At 44.5% G+C, this 17714-nt stretch overlaps 1 long non-coding RNA gene across 4 annotated transcripts in view; it reads left to right on the forward strand.

The window, feature by feature from the left end:
* Positions 1-17714, forward strand: part of LOC140844444 (uncharacterized) — a 116432-nt gene that overhangs the window by 4063 nt on the left and 94655 nt on the right. The window contains exon 3 of one of the 4 annotated variants that reach the window (XR_012122753.1): positions 325-391. The exons of 2 other annotated variants lie outside the window; for them this stretch is intronic. This is a non-coding gene — a long non-coding RNA (uncharacterized lncRNA). Of the gene's footprint in view, positions 1-324; positions 392-14929; positions 15429-17714 lie in introns of those variants that run through there. One more of the 4 variants, XR_012122754.1, reaches the window with a different exon arrangement.

The raw sequence follows: 17714 nt of genomic DNA on the forward strand, positions 1-17714 counted from the left end.
GGACTCCCCACAGTAAGGATGAGTAGATGTGGACTTCTTCAGGTTGGAAATCAATGAAGGTTCCCTGTAACTATAGGTCGAGGACTTGTTGATTCTAATGGTGGTGCCAGGAGGATACGGGTGCCAGAAGCCAGGCATCTGTGGCCATTGTTTCTAGGAACAGTTTCCAGTGGAGAGAGGGGTCCATCTCAGCGTATGGTGAGGAGGTTACGTGAGGGTGAGGGATCTTCGGTGGCCAGAAGCTGATAGTTCCTGAGTAAAAGCTGGTTGAAAGTTTGATTAGAGATTTTTCTGACTTGGGATTTGATGAACTTTATTATACAGGGTAAGAAGAGACAGGCGAGAACGAGAATGGGTTGGAATTGGAAGCAGAGTGGAGACTGGAGGCAAGGTCGGTGAGTTTGGTAATGTCAGTTTCTACAATGCCGGATTCATTGATGTAATAGCAGGTACTCTTCCTGAAGGAAGACGCAGGTGCCACCCTTCTCAGCTGTAAGCAGATCTAAGGCCCACTGGTTTTGAAGGGTGACCTTAGCCAGCGAAGTGACGTGTCTTTGGAGAGAGGCCAGGGAATCGACAGTGGATGTCAGGGCCCCCTCAAGTTTGGCGTTGAGATCTCTAATTGCCCATAGAGAGTGACCCAAGGCTCCTCCTGAAAACCCTGCCCCAATGGCTGAGGTGGTCAAAGAGATAGCGACCATGATGGAAAGGAAAGCAGCCCTTTTTGTGCACAAGGGCAAGGGAGGTTGGAGCTCAAGAAATTATGCCATGCTGTAAAGTGTAAGCTGTGGGATTAGGGTGACGAGAATGCAGGGTATATTGGAGTTGGGAGGCAGTAAAGTGCGCTGGAGGGGGGTGGAGTAGGGCCTACACAGTGGTGGATGGTGAGATTATCTGCGTATTCTGGTTCTCATAGGGGTATGTCTGCCAGGGGGCAGAGGGGTTGTCCTTTTGCATGGAAGGAGTAGTTGGAAATATTAAGGGGCACGGCGGCCAGCAGTGGGCACTGTAGTGATGCGCACAAGAAACAATTGGCAGTGTTAAGGGTGTGGTTGAGAAAGATGATGGTGTCCTGAATGAGCTGTAACGAAGAGTAGGAGAAAGTGGAAGAGGGGCGGGGATAAGAAGATGAAGAGGCGCCGTCAAGAGTTTGGATAATGACTTTTTTGGAATGTCTGATATCTGATGCAACTTGAGAGATCTGGGAATGAGAGGGAACATACTTTTGAGAGATATGAAGGGTACCATGGGGGGTCGAGGACCCCCCCATAGTAAACTGAGGCTGTGACTCTGGCAGCTCATCGAGAGTCCCAGGGATCTGGGATTGATAAGGAGAATGAGCCATTGGGATATTTCATGAAACGGTTGTAGGAGTAATACTGTGGGTACCGGGAGTTACCCATGTAGTGAATGGCACAAGACCAGTAGGGCATCTCCCGTAGGTGTCTGGCCATCGCCTGCAATAGGCTTGTTTTTGGTCACAGAGGAAGCAGAGGTAGGGAGAATAAGGGTAGCTGCTAGTGAACACTTTGGTGGAGGGAGGAAAGTGGAGGTATAAAGGCTCAGAGCAGCTTTTCAGAGGGCAGTCTGATGTGGCAATGAGGGCAGTAACTTTTGTTTGATGTTGTGTGTAAGTTTGTCTGACTTTGAATCGCCATACAAAGGAGGCTGGGGTGGCGGGGAAGACAATAGGAATGAGGGAAAAAAGCGAGAGAGCAGTAAAGGAGGAAAAAGTCATGATTCGGGTATGGATGGCAAAGGGGGTGAATGGGATTTTGGAGGAAAGAGGACAGTAAGGTCAGGAGTCTGGAGGGAGGGAGAGTCTGTAAACTTTTGTAGATTAAGAGATCTTTTAGGTGATGTGGGGACAGAATGGTAAAGGGCGCCCTGAATGTCAGTTTATGAGCTTCTTTCTGCAAGAGCTGTCCAGCAGCTAATGCCCGTAGGCAGGGGGCCCATCCCCAAACTGTGGGGTCTAATTGCTTGGAGAGATAAGCTACTGGGGCAAAGGATGGGCCATAATATTGGCCTAGGATTCCTAGAGCTTGACTGGACTTCTCATGAATGTATAATGAGAAGGGCTTCGACAAATCAGGAAGATGGAGAGCTGGCGCTTCCACAAGGGCTCGACGGAGCTTAATGAAGGAGTGTCGGGGTGAGGAGGATAATGGTTCTTCAGGGGGGCCCTTGCTGAGGTCATATAGGGGTCTTGCCAACAGGGAGAAGTTAGGGATCCACGCTCTAAAATACTCAGCCAGGCTTAGAAAGGAAAGGGTTTCTGTCTTGGTTTTGGGAACGGGCAGGTCAGAGAGGAGCTGTTTTCTGTCTAAGGTAATGGACTTTCTTTGTTGAGATAGAAGGAATCTGAGGTAAGTGACAGGAGGGGAAGAGATTTGAGCTTTGATGGGGGATACTCAGTAACCTCTGGAAGCTAGAAGGTTAAGTAGGGAGGCAGTGTCAAGTTGAGACTGTTCCCACGAGGGACTGCAGAGTAGAAGATCATCTACGTATTGTAATAAGGTGGACTCGGAGTGATCATGATGAAACTGTTTGAGGTCCTGAGCTAGGACTTGTCCTAAAATATGGGGACTATCTCAGAAGCTTTGTGGCAAAACTGTCTAAGTAAGTTGTTCAGAATGTCTCATGCATGGGTCCGTTCAGGTGAAGGTGAAAAAATCTTGGGAGGAGGGGTCCAGAGGGATAGAAAAAAGTGCATCTTTGAGATCTAGGACTGAGAAGTGGGAGGTCGAGGCAGGGATCTGCGATAAAAGGGTGTATGGATTTGGAACTAAGGGATGGATAGGGACAACGGCCATGTTGATGAAGTGAAGGTCTTGGACGAGGTGGAAAGATCCGTTGGTTTTTTTAACAGTTAATATGGGGATATTAAATGGGGAGTGAGTGGGTCTGAGGTAATTTTTGTTTAAGAGATCTTGAATGATGGGTTGGAGGCCTATAAGGGCTGAAGTGGTTAGGGGATATTGGGCCTGACAGATACACTGAGAGGGGTCACGTAATTTGATAGAGGCAGGAGGACATAGGGCCACGGAGGGGCTTGTAATGTCCCAAACTTTGGGATTTACAGGGTGTATGAGGGCAGAACCAGAGCTTCATTGGGTAGAGCGGGTTGTCGGCTATGAGGGCCATCAGAAAGGGAGTACTGGAGGCTGTGGGAGTGGATATAGTTATGGAAATGTGGAGGAAGGAAAGGATGTCCCGTCTTAGTAAAGGGATGGGACACTGGGGCATAACTAGGAAATAGTGGGAGAAAGGTATGGGATTGTCTTGGATTGTGCATAAAAGGGGGGGTTTAATGGGAAAATCGGTTTACTTCCTACCCCAACTAGAGGAGTAATGGCAGGTGTGGTAGGGCCCCGGTATTCTCGCAAGACTGAGAAGGTGGCTCTTGTATCTAGGAAGAAGGAGATGGGGCGACCGTCTACTATTAAAGTAATACTGGGCTCCTGTTTGGTGATGGAAATGGTCGGGCGAGAAGCCCCCGGGCCCCGTCAATCTTCTTCTGTGAGCCCCACTAAGGCGGGCATGGGATGGGGGTTGTTCGTCCAGCCTCCCCTTTGGGTTGCTGGGCAATCAGACCCCCAGTGGCCCTTTTTGTGGCATCTGGGGCATGGGGTGGTAGGAGATCTGGGGGAGGAGCACGCCCTTGACCAATGTAGTTCTTGTCCACACTTGAAACAAGCTCCTGGGGGGCGCTTGTTTGTAGAAGGGCGCCCAGGTTGTGGTTTTATCAGCTGGGCTAACATTTGGAAATTGGCTTGATCAGCCTTTTGTTTATGGCATTCTTTCTCCTCCTCCCGGTTATGGAAGTCTTTAAAGGCCACTGTTAGGATCTCAGTCTGTGGGGTAGCGGGGCCCTGTTCTTTTTTTTGAGTTTAGCGTTAATGTCGGGGTAGCTTTGAGCTAGGAAGTATGTCATAAGGGCATGTCTTCCGTCAGGCGTTTCTGGGTCAAGGCTGGTATATTGTAATAGGGCTTGAGTGAGTCTGTCTAAGCTATGTCCTGGAGGGGGGTGATAATTTTGGGAGTCCCTTGGGATCGAGTCTGAGGGGGACTGAAGGGTTCTGGCTCAGTCTGTGGGGGAGTGACGCGGTCCAGGCGCGCCTAGTTGAGCAGGTCTTGACGTGCAGAAGGGGGGCAAAGAAAATAAAGAAAGATAGAAAGAACTGGAAGGGCTGACGCTCCCACGTGTTGCTAGCCAGCAGCCCAGCTGCTTGCCTCTGCCACTCCAGTTGGGCTTGAACTCATCACTCTGAGGTTAAGAGTCTCATGCTCTACCAACTGAGCTACAGCAGGGCTCCAGTTAGTTGCTTATGGAATGCGTAAACAGAATGTTTTTTGTTCTCCATTCCTGCCACATCGGCAAGTGGAGGAAGGGCATAGCTAGAAGCAGGGATGGTGTTTCTACACATCTTCAAGGTCTCCCTATTTTCAGAGTGAGGAGTCTTGGCACATCTTGGAGGACAAGATATGTTTTTGTGGACAGATAACTTCCAAGGACTGCACCGATTGTTCTCAAGCTTGTGCTTTCCTATGCTGCATTCAGACATAGGGGAAGGTGCTTTCCCATTCTGCCTTCAAACATGTGAGAAGACAAAGGCGTTCCCCAACAGGGGAGAAACAGGTGATGAGGGCTAAGATGGAGGAGGCCCCCGGGACTTAGTTAAAGGGGGGCTGAAAGGCTCAGGCTTAATCCGCGGGGGACAAAGGCGGAGGAGGTGAGATGGGGAGGAGATGGTGGGGGAGGAAGGGAGAAGGACTGTTGTAAGAGAAGAAGGGGAAGGGAGTGAACGGGAGGCTTCTGCGGGGGTGGCAGCTTGCAGGCTAGGAGAACTTGCGGGGGGCGGTGGGAGGAGGAGGCAGAAAGCTTCGATATAGGGAATCTCCTTCCATTTTTTCAGGCCCTGGCAGTACTTAAAGAGATTGCGAGTGATGTTAGGATCAAGAGTTCCCCCTGCAGGCCATTGGTTGTTATTGTCTAGGGGGTATATCGGCCAATCTTGGGAGCAGTATTTATGGAGAAGTTTTGGTTTTATATCAGGTGTCAGGGAGAGGGTAGCCAGATGCTTGAGCAGGCATTCAAGAGGTGAACTTTCAGGGAGGGATGAGGAGGCTCCCATGGCTAAAGGACAGAGAAGGAGACAAACAGGGGAAGACGAATGGAGATCCTCGGACTGGAAGCAGACCGCACAGAGACAAAGGGCGTCCCCGATGATCGTTGGTGGTCTGCGGAAACTCGTATATGACTGTGGGTTGTCACCCAGACTTCTCTAAGAAGGCAGTTTGCTGGAGTCACGAGGTACCTAGTACTAGGAATTTTCTGTGGACAGAACAGATTTCAGCAGACAGAACAGAAGGAGAAGGGGAGGAAAAGGGAGCGTTCTCATCTGCAAAGGAGTCACCTCGTTTATGGCTGTCAGAGGGGGGCCTGAGGGTCCGCCACAGCTGTGAAGGCCTGAGGCACGGATTTATGGCTGTTGGAGGGGGGCCTGAGGGTCCGCTGCAGCCGTGAAGGCCTGAGGCAGGGAGAGTTCCCTCCTCCTCTCTGAGCGTCAGGGCCTTGCCGGACAATCACGGTCAATGGCACTGCGATAGCTTGGGGAAGAGTGGCCCACTCCAGGGAAAAATTACCTAAATGCCAGAGAGCAATGGTGAGTGTGATGAGCCAGCGCCGGAAAAAGAGGACGAGGGCAAGCTGCTGCTGGTGTCGGGGGGAAGACGGGGCCCAGTTGGGGTATCCTGTCTCCCGGGTTTCGGCACCAATGAAAGGAAAGGAGCAACACACAGCAGCAATTCACAGGAGAATTCCGCTTTATTAGGGAAAAGTGCTGGGTTATATAGGAAGGGGCATGGGGTGATTGAGGTGTCACTTCTACGGGGCTGGTGGCTATTGGCTAGGTGCTGGGATTGGGAGGGGGGCAAGAGGTGATTGGGCTTCAGGTGGCGCCGGCGGGAACCGAGGACCCCCCGAAGAGAAGCCGGAAGTTCGCCATCTTACTGGTGGGGGCCCTTCACTAACAACTGTGTAACCTTCTTTATTTGCCTTTGAGATATTTTGTTGTAATTCTGGTTAAATGGATAAGTATTGCTTCATAGCAACCTATAATCCTATTTAAGCAAGTGCCAAAGAAACTTTCTTCTGACAACTACCCAAAATCAAATGCAAAAAGGTGCTTTTACCTCTAGTTAACTCTGATATTTTCAAGAGGGCCCCTGGAACATGTCAGAGGAATTTTTCCTCATTGGAAAAAGTATTTGGCTAATTTGGCTTATTTATCTGATATATAATTACCTGCTTAAATACCTGGAAAGCACTGTCAAAGAGAATAATGCAGAACTTTGTTACTGAATGTTTTGTGTTACAGAAATATCCAAATTTCCTTATGACAACTGTCTTACAGTAAGCTCTCATCAGATCTTTAACCATTGTCATTTGTAAGTCTTTTGTCGTCTATACTCACTGTTTTATTACTCCTAAAGTAGTAAAAAACTAGATTTCAGCAGAACAGGTATTAGTTACATAGGATTAAGTAAACTAATGAAGATGATTTTGTGGCTTTTTGTATCAAATGTTGTTGATAAACTGTTTTAAGCTTTTTCTCTTAAGCTGACAAAGTTTAGTAAATGACTGTCTTTGTAAGCAGAATTGAAACTTTATCTTTCTCTCTACCTGATCCCTCCAGAATTTAAAACCTCTCAGTGACTATTTTTATATTTCATGGCAGTATGTTTATTTGCAAAAGTTCAATAAGAATTTGCTTTCCTAGTAAGAGGAGTAATTAAAAACACTAGTTATATTACCAAGGCTTTTACTGGAACATCATACCTGAGAGACATGTGTGTAAACTCAGATATGAACAGACAGCTTTAAGGAACTAAGGTTGACTTTATGGAGCCAACAAAGCCCCTTGGAAGAACTGGCCTGGTACCTTGCTTACAGGGTCCCCAGCAGCCTTACCAGGTGAGTAAGGAAGGTCACTTCCTGGCAGGTGCGGGAACCTCAGGAATATCTTGGGAACCTCTAGAAGAGAGGAATTCACCCAAATCTACAGCTACTGCAGGCACAACCTGATGGCAAGTCTGGCTTGGCTTTCTGGCCCCAAGAAGCCCTTAAAAGTTCAATCTGAAATTCCTTACAAAAAGTTCCAGCAAAGCACATTTAAAAGATCCCATGTAATCAATTACTTTTCTTGCTGCACTTATGCAAATAATCAAGCTAAATGTTAATTATTTTCTTAATCGCGCTACTTCTAATAAAAATGAGGGTAATTTTAGAGGAAAGTATTGTTTCAATAATGCAGTCTTGTCTATACTAAATCCTAATACTAATCATTGAGATGTAATCTCGATCCAGAATTCTGGTTTCCCCATACCTGGCTATGATTCTCAATTAGACTCTTCATATTTCTTGTTCTCATATTCAGCCATGCATTCTTAATCTCATCAAGTTTGTCCTTCCAGAATGGAAAATCCAACTCCAGATGTTGCTACTTAACCTAATAACACAATTTGTTTTATCTTGCCTAGAAGCCACAAAATTGCAAATAGCAATAGAAATGAAACCCAGAATTGAAACGCCAACCTTCCAAGGCCCTCTCAACTGACCAGTGATGGAGACCTAGCTGCACCCTTTACTGTGCCCCCTCTCAGCATGAAGCAGCGAGAGCAGCCATCGCCCCTTTTCCCTAGCAGCAGCTAGAGTCTCTATCTGTAGAGGGGAGAATGAGACAGAGACCATATGCTTAGACAGGATAAGGTGAGAGCCTCTGGAGAAAGCAAGGCAGGATATTTGCAGTCAGAGCAATGTAACTACATGCTAGGAACCCCCCACCCCCACTAAAACTGTTGAACTTTAAGCTCTAGAATCATTCTTCAGTGAGATCAGTTAATGTTCCCCAGATAAAGAAGAGTAGCACATGTTTTATTATGCTAATCATTTGTAATCCTGTATAAGATTCACTTTAGCATACTAAAAGCCCCAGGCCTATGAGTTATCTTTCCTCCTTCAGATCTGATTAGGTAATTTTGCAAACTGAGCAACTAATTTAGCATGCAGACTCAGATGTAGATGGCATCAAAAGGCAGGATTCTTTAGCAAATAGACAATACCGCAGCCCACCTTGGGAGCTGAGCAGGCAGCCTTTTGATATACTCCCAGACCAAGACACTGGTATTCCAGAGAAAAATCAAGGCAGGAATTTCCTTATGTTAAGTTAATTTTTAATATTCAGAGAACACTTAACAAGTCCTTTCCCAAGGCTTTAGAGATAGTCCCCACCTTTTTGGACAGGCTGTAGCACAAGACCTCAAATCCCTTACTCTCTCGAGCTCCACCCTCCTCCAATATGTAGATGATCTCCCATGCAGTCCCTCCCTACAAACCTCTCAACAGGATACTATTCTCCTTTTAAACTTTCTCTCAGAACACAGCTATCGAGTTTCACCCCCCAAACTTCAGCTGTCTGCTGCTCAAGTCACATACCTGGGAGTTCAGCTCTCCCCGCACTACAAGGCCATTATCATAGACAGGAAAAAACTTCTCCAAACCATGCCCGTTCCAAACAACAAAGACACCATCCCTAATTCCCACACAGTAATCCTTTCCACACCAATTGCAGTTAAAACTCCAGAGTCTTCTCCATTGGATATACAACTCCCACCTTAAGCTGTTTGTCTCACCTTATTCCCCTCCCACCAAATCTCCCACAGGTTCCTACTTCTCCATCCTGATGGGACCTCTTATTCTGCATTTCGTGATGCTCATCTCCACTTCCACTCATCACTGAAGAAGTTTCTGCCAGCATGGACTCCTAAGACCTCCCTTACAATGGCCATGTGTCATGCCTCAGGATTGTTAACTCTGGTCTCAACACTTAATCTCTCACCAGACCTATCTTCTCAACACCATCCCTTCTCTTTCAGACTGCCCAAAAGATTGCACCATCAAGGATTCCCTTTGCCCTACAGGTTGCTTTTCTGCCTACACATGTTGGATTTTCCCAGAGGAGGACGCCGCCCCAAATCACTCACGAAAGGCGTCTCTTGATGCAATAAGCAAGAGGAATTTATTCAGGAACCAGCTAGCAGGGGTCCAAGTTAGCCCGACGCAGTGGGTCTCAACAAGGACCCCGAGCACACAAAGCCAGAAGGTTTTATAGCATTTTCAAAGGGGGCAACGTTTTCCACAATCACAATACAGTGTTTTTTCATAGACACATAAATCTTTGGCTGGGGCCACATCCTGGGGTCTGGTTAGATAAGATTACCTTGGAACGTTTAGGGTGGTTCTAGCAAGATAAGCTTGGTGTGTAGGATTAACTGATTCGAGGTCAGCTAACTAAAGGTCACTATATTTAACACTGGCTGACTAACTTGTTTTTCAAGATTCTAATAATTTTCCTCCTTCTAGGTTAGGGGGTGGTATTTAAGCCTTTAAGATGGCTGTACTTATGCTAACTTTTGATTCTTCAGATCCTACATTTCCCCACTTCTCTTTAGGGACATTCCAATCATGGAATGTTTGTGTCTCCTTGTTGGGTGAGTGAATGATATTGTTGCTTCAACATTAGTACATGAACGGCACTCACTCTTTGTCTAACAAAAGTTATCAGCCGATTTAATATGCAGGGTCCTAAAGTGAGGAGCAACACAAGGATGAGTAAGGGCCCAGCCAGAGTGGATATCAGGGTTGTAAACCACGGGGATCTAGTGAACCAAGATTCAAATAGCCCTTGGCCGGCTTCCCGTTCTTTCTTTCTCTGGTCTAGCCTTTTCCTAAGCTTTGACATTGAATCTCTTACTATTCCGGAATGGTCTGCATAAAAGCAGCATTCTTCTTTTAAAGCTGCACACAGTCCTCCTTCTTTTAGGAACAGCAGATCCAGCCCTCGTCTATTCTGCAAGACTACCTCAGAGAGGGAAGTCAGAGATTCTTCAAGTTTTGTAATGGATTGCTCTATGGTCTTTAAGTCTTCATCAATAGCTGTCCTTAGTCCTTCATAATGTTGGTTCCCTTGGACAATAGCGGCTGCCCCCGTTCCCACTCTGGCTGTGACTCCTATCCCTAACAACACAGCTAAGGTCAGCGAGACCGGCTCTCTTCTATATCTACGCCTAGGTTCAAATTCAGCTACGAATGAGAGATCATCATGATACATCAACCTGGGCACCAGCTGAACTATGATACAGAAATCACGGGAGGAGTTGAAGGCAGAAGTAGAGACACATGGGGTCACTCCAGTGTTACAAGCTTCGGGAGGAGGGATTAAATACCTGTTTTTACCGGGGAAGGCTATGGGTATGGTCTCATTCTTTCTTCTACAGATAGAGACTCTAGCTGCTGCTAGGGAAAAGGGGCGATGACCGCTCTGGCTGCTTCGTGCTGAGAAGGGGGCGCAGTAAAGGGTGCAGCTAGGTCTCCATCACTGGTCAGTTGAGAGGGCCTCAGAAGGCTGGCACTTCTATTCTGGGTTTCATTTCTGTTACTATTTGCAGTTTTGTGGCTTCTAGGCAAGATAAAACAAATTGTGTTATTAGGTTATGTAGCAACATCTGGAGTTGGATTTTTTATTCTGGAAGGAGGCTGCATTATTGAAACAATACTTCTCTCTAAAATCACTCTCATTTTTACTAGAAGTAACTAGGTTAAGAAAATAATTAACAGCTGGCTTGATTATTTGCACAGGTGCAGCAAGAAGAGCAATTGATTACACAGGCTCTTTTAAATATGCTTTGCTGGAACTTTTTGTAAGGAATTTCAGATTGAACTTTTAAAGGCCTCTTGAGGCCAGACAGCCAAGCCAGACTTGCCATCAGTCTTTGCCTGCAGTACCTGTAGATTTGGATGAATTCTTCTCTTCTCGAGGTCTCTGCACCTGCCAGGAAGTGACCTTCTTTACTCACCTGGTAAGGCTGCTGGGAACTCTGTAAGCAAGGTACCAGGCCAGTTCTTCCAAGCAGCTTTGTTGGCTTTATAAAGTCAATCTTAGTTCCTTAAGTTGTTCACATCTGAGTCCATACACATGTCTCTCAGGTATGACATTCCAGTCAAAGCCCTGGTAGTATAACCAGTGTTCTTAAGTAGTCTTCTCACAAGGAAAGCAGATTCTTATTGAACTCGTGCAAATAAACATACTGCCATGGCATACAAAAACAGTCACTGAAAATTTTTAAACTCTGGAGGGATCAAGTAGAGAGAAGGATGTTTCAATTCTGCTCATAAAGATAGTCATTTACTAAACTGTTGTCAGTTTAAGAGAACAAGGTTAAAACACTTTATCAGCAACATTTGAAACAAAAAGACACAAAATCATTTTCTTTAGTTTATGTAAACTTATGTAACTAATACCTGTTCTGCTCAAATCTAGTTCTTTACTAGTTTAGGAATAATAAAACTGACTATAAATGACAAAAGACTTACAAATGACAATGGTTAAAGATCTGATGAGAGCTTACTGTAAGACAGTTGACATAAGGAAATTCTGATATTTCTGTAATACAAAACATTCACTAACAAAATTTAGCATCATTCTCTTTGACAGTGCTTTTCTGGTAAATATATATATCAGATAAACAAGCCAAACCAGTCAAATACTTTCTCCAATGAGAAAAAAATCCTCTGACATGTTCCAGGGGCCCTCTGGAAAATATCAGAGTTAACTAGAGGTAAAAGCACCTTTTTGCATTTAATTTTTTTAGAACTATCATTACACATTTATTGTCTATATACTCAGCACAGTAAACGAGACATCTTAAAAAGGTGGGGCAGCAGGGGAGACTGCTGCTGTCAATTTTTAAAGACAATATACAGAAAGTCAAACTAATTCTAGGTTACTAAGCATTCTTGAGAGGATGGTAGCAGATGGTAGATTCTTCTGCTTTCATCTTCAGGAAGGGAAAAAAGCTATAATAAGAATTCACATTTAGCTGAAAGAACTGTCTAAACTCAAGGCAGAGTATAATATCATCAGGCATACAAAACACCTGTTAGAGATACATACAAAGAATGAATATGGCTATAGTCAAATTCAACTTAAAAGTTTAAGCAGAATCTCAAATTTAAATGTCTCTTTCTTTCACACAGATATTCAGATATGACCAGAAATATGCTTTGAGATGAAAGAGATCAGGCATTTTACTTCTTCATTTAGGGACTGAGAAATGATGACTTTTGGCTTACAATCAATATCTTACAAACAGTGAAAATAATAAGAACATAACTCAGCATAAGTGTCTAAGACCAGATACAAAAAAGCAGAGAAAGTGCTTAAGTCTACAGGTATTCCCTGAAAGCTTCAAGAATGTTTTACTCTTTAATAGTAGATAGAGCTTTTAATAGAATTTGCATAGCAGCTTATAAGATCATTTGCATTAAAAAAATATGGAGTCCTCCATGTTTTTTAAAACATACAAACATATCCACAGCATATAAATTAAACAAGAAGACCTGGTGGTTCTCAAAAAAATCTATTACAACTTTTCTCAAAAGTAGTCACACGTTCGTCCATCTAAACCTTTACAGTGAAACCTGTTTTTCTGGGAGAAACATAATCTTGTCCAGATTCTACAGTTTAATTTTTAAGGATAAATTTTGGTTTGTTAACTAAGTGCATTTTATCAGCTGAAAAAAGCTTTGTTACCATTCTGCTTAGGATAAATTAAGAAAACAAATAATCAGTAACAACTTTAATCATTTGTTGGTTAGAGATTTTTCCACTTATAAAAATATATGGAATAAATAATTCAATTTCTCAGGCCATGCAATCATTTTCAATAACAAAATATTTCAAAGGCAAATAAAGGTTATACAGTTAACAAACTTTAGCTTTTAGTCTTTTTAATATTACGATTTCATTTTTTTTTTAATATTCTGGCAACTCACTGAGACTTTAAGCATGAGAAACTGCTTTGATCTTTCAACATTAAGAGCAGACTAACCGTTAAAGAAAACTGTTTAACTGGAAACGAGATTCTAATTTTGCTGTGCACTCGATACCAAGACTTACTCGCTTCAATTTCACATAGCATGACTATACTAACTCTTCCACAAGCCTTCTACAACTTTCTTTTTACATTCAGTGTTCTCTCTCTTTAAACAAATAGCTGCACTTCAGAACAATCACTCTCTTTTACTTTCAACAAAACGAATTTCCGTTCTTTACACTTTCTCTCATTAAAACATACATCCTCCAGCATAGAGAAATGCCCTCTCCATCAGTTCTAACCAGAACTCAAAACTATTAGAAACTTCAACCTCTAGTGAACACTGAGAAGCAGGACACTGCAAACTGTCAAACCAACATTCCCTAGACTGACAAACTTATGAACACATTCTACAATTTCTGCAACCATGAGCTCCACAGCACAATCTCCCAGCAAACACAGAGCACATCTTCTCAACTTAACAAAACTCTAAGGCTTTAAGTTACTACAAAGATTCTCAGGCTGCAGGTAGGCATACACACTGCAACACACAATTAAAAAGGTGTTCACTTGCCACACTTATCCAGCTCACCTACCTGCAACAACTAAGCTAGCCTACTCACAAGACCCCCACTGAACACTAGACAAAGCCAAGCTTCTAAGCATTCTATTCTTAAAAGATTTAGCAGATAACATGACTCAAATGACTCTAGGTAAACTCAGGCAGCCGACAACTACCAAGACATGCCTGCCTTAGGCAAACTCAAATTAGCATTAATGCTTAACACTTTTTATCAGGTTTTCTGGAAGTTTTAGAATACTCAATTTTCGCAAGCGCTTGTCTTTAAATCAATTTCATTAATACCATCTGGAGGTAGAAAGATATATTCATTTACACACTTAGGGGGTTGTCTGAATCTGTCTCATTGTCAGTATAACAATTATTAGGCACGTAAAAGACACAAAAAACAGAGACACACACAGATTAGACACACAGCGGCCGCTTTTTGTTTTCTTCAGATTTTTGACTAAAAACCGAAAAGAATCAGTGGGTTGATACTCTTGGCGCCCTAAAATCAACCCTATCTCATCAGATTCACCTTGCCGGAAAAACAGGTGAGAGGCCACCAGGCGTCCCTGGCCCTCCAATCTCCCCGAGGCGTCCCCCAGGGTTGCAGCCTGCGGTGCTCCAAGTACGTCTACCAACCGCGGTCTCGACCCCTTTATGGGATCGGGACGACTGCCAGACAGTTGGTACCCCCTTTCAGAATTCCGACTGGTCTCACTGAAAAACAGAAAACAGAACACAGACAAACCAAGGCGCCACTAATCTTACCTCTTCCTCCAAGAGCGACTTCGGGAGTGAAGCGGGGTGAGCGCATGATCCCGGACGAGCCCCCAAATGTTGGATTCTCCCAGAGGAGGACGCCGCCCCAAATCACTCATGGAAGGCGTCTCTTGATGCAATAAGCAAGAGGAATTTATTCAGGAACCAGCTAGCTGGGGTCCAAGTTAGCCCGAAGCAGCGGGTCTCAACAAGGACCCCGAGCACACATAGCCAGAAGGTTTTATAGCATTTTCAAAGGGGGCAACATTTTCCACAATCACAATACAGTGTTTTTTCATAGACACATAAATCTTTGGCTGGGGCCACATCCTGGGGTCTGGTTAGATAAGATTACCTTGGAATGTTTAGGGTGGTTCTAGCAAGATAAGCTTGGTGTGTAGGATTAACTGATTCGAGGTCAGCTAACTAAAGGTCACTACATTTAACACCGGCTGACTAACTTGTTTTTCAAGATTCTAATAATTTTCCTCCTTCTAGGTTAGGGGGTGGTATTTAAGCCTTTAAGATGGCTGTACTTATGCTAACTTTTGATTCTTCAGATCCTACACACATAGGTCCCCATCAATGCTATAATTCAGCCACCCTATGTAAACATAGTAATCAGCCCAAATGCAAAAAATTTATAATCAAATCTTTAACCAGATTCTATTACAGGATTACCAATCCCTCTCCAAAGACAATGATCCTTATTAAACCTGGAACACACCATCACCAGTGCAGACCAAGGACTCATCTGAGGACCACCCCCATCAATACAAAAATGAACTTCATCACCCCTAATCAGCAGGAAGCAGTTACTAAAGACTGACCTTCTCCCCTTCCCAAATTCTCTACCACTTATAAAACAGAAAAGAGGGGAATATGAGAAAATAGTAAGTCATCCTCCATTTGCCCCATGGTCCCAAGCACATAAGCCGGTGAGAATCATGCCTGGGCTTGCCTGGGGCCTGCCTGGGCTTACCCCACCTTATCTCTAAACATCCTGACCCTCCCCCAAGGCAACAGGCCGAGTGGATCTGCCTCAATAAAAGGCACAATGCTCTGCACCATGCTGCTGCTGCTCTCTCTCTCTCTCTCTTTCTATCCCCCTCCCTCTGGGGTAGCCACTCTCTCTTTCAGATAATAAAATCTCTTGCATGGGCCCGTGTCTCCTGAGTTGTCCGGGGTAAGGAGGGTCATGGCAAGATACCCTTTCACTTAATATTTACACAATCTCAACTCCCCACAAATTATATATTAATTTCAATGATAAAAATGAATACAATTGAGAAATTTGGTGGATACCACCATAACCAAATGATCAGAAATAACATTGCAAGTTATGCGAGGAGGGACATGTGTCTCCTGAGGAGATATCCTGAAAAGGGCATGATACAGTTTAGTATTTCTGCAAAAAATCGAAAGCATATGAAGGCTTTTCCTCTGAGATCGGGAACAAGACAAGGATGCCCACTCTCCCCACTGTCATTCAACATAGTACTGGAGGTCCTAGCCACAGAAATTAGACAAAACAAAGAAATACAAGGAATCCAAATTGGTAAAGAAGAAGTTAAACTGTCACTATTTGAAGATGACATGATACTGTACATAGAAAACCCTAAAGAGGAGGCAGAGCAAATATGGCAGCGTGAGTAGAGCAGTGGAAATCTCCCAAAACCACATATGTTTTTGAAAATATAACAAAGGCAACTCTTCCTAAAAGAGAGACCAGAAGACACAGGACAACATCCAGACCACATCCACACCTGCAAGAACCCAGCACCTTGTGAAGGGAGTAAGATACAAGCCATGGCCCGGCGGGACCCCAGCACCACACACCCCAGCTCTGGGCGGGAGGAGAGGAGTCAGAGCGGGGAGGGAGAGGGAGCCCAGGACTGCTAAATAGCCAGCCCTAACCATCTGCACAAGAGCACAGACACAGTGCATGCATGGGGTCCCGGATAATAGGGAAACAGGACAGTAAGACCTGTGAGTGGGTCCCTGCAGCCGGCACCATGTGGACAGAGAAAAGTAAGTGCTTTTCAGAAGTCTTAAAGGGACAGGGACCCCAAAACCAGACGGAAGCATCCTGGGACACTTAGTTCAGAAGCAGGGAATCTGGGGAACTCTGGGCACTCTAACCTACTGGGCAGCAGGGAGCATGGAGGCCCCTCACAGAGATAAATAGCCTCCCAGCCATTCCCCTTCCAACGTGGCTCCATCATATCGGAGCACCAGCCCGAGGCATGCCACGCCCACAGCAACAGTGGAGATAAACTCCATAGTGGCCGGGCAAGAATCAGAAGTTCAGTCTGTGCGCAGCTGCACAGCACAAGCCACTAGAGGTTGCTGGTCTCCCAGGAGAGGAAGGCCACAAACCAACAAGAAGGGAAGTTCTCCCACCCATCACTCATGCCAGCTCTGCAAACTATCTCTATCGACATGATAAGGCAAAATTTCAGGCAGACAAAGATAACAGAGACAACACCTGAGAAGGAGACAGACCTAACCAGTCTTCCTGAAAAAGAATTCAAAATAAAATCATAAACATGCTGAAGGAGATGCAGAGAAATACACAAGAGCTAAGGGATGAAGTCCGGAGGGAGATTACAGACGTCCGGAGGGAGATTACAGACATCTGGAAGGAGACTACAGAAGTGAAACAAATTCTGGAAGGATTTATAAGCAGAAAGGACAAGATGCAAGAGGCCATTGTTGGAATAGAAACCAGAAAACAGGAACGCATAGAAGCTGACACAGAGAGAGATAAAAGGATCTCCAGGAATGAAACAATATTAAGAGAACTAACTGTATGACCAATCCAAAAGGAACAATATCCGTATTATAGGGGTACCAGAAGAAGAAGAGAGAGGAAAAGGGATGGAAAGTATCTTGGAAGAAATAATTGCTGAAAACTTCCCCAAACTAGGGGAGGAAATAATCGAACAGACCACAGAAATACCCAGAACACCCAACAGAAAGGATCCAAGGAGGACAACACCAAGACACATAATAATTAAAATGGCAAAGATCAAGGGCAAAGAACAAGTTTTAAAGGCAGCTAGAGAGAAAAAGGTCACCTATAAAGGAAAACCCATCAGGCTAACATCAGACTTCTTGACAGAAACCCTACAGGCCAGAAGAGAATGGCATGATATATTTAATGCAATGAAACAGAAGGGCCTTGAACCAAGGATACTCTATCCAGCACAATTATCATTTAAATATGAAGGAGGGATTAAAACATTCCCAGACAAGCAAAAGTTGAGGAAATTTGCCTCCCACAAACGACCTCTACACGGTATTTTAGAGGGACTGTTCTAGACGGGAGCACACCTAAGACTAAACAGATGTCACCAGAGAAAATAAAATCACAGCAAAGAAAGCAGACCAACCAAACACTAACTAAAGGCAAAAAATAAAACCAACTACCCACTAAAAGCAGTTA

The sequence above is a fragment of the Manis javanica genome, chromosome 11 (genome assembly GCF_040802235.1).
Source record: "Manis javanica isolate MJ-LG chromosome 11, MJ_LKY, whole genome shotgun sequence".
NCBI lineage: Eukaryota > Metazoa > Chordata > Mammalia > Pholidota > Manidae > Manis > Manis javanica.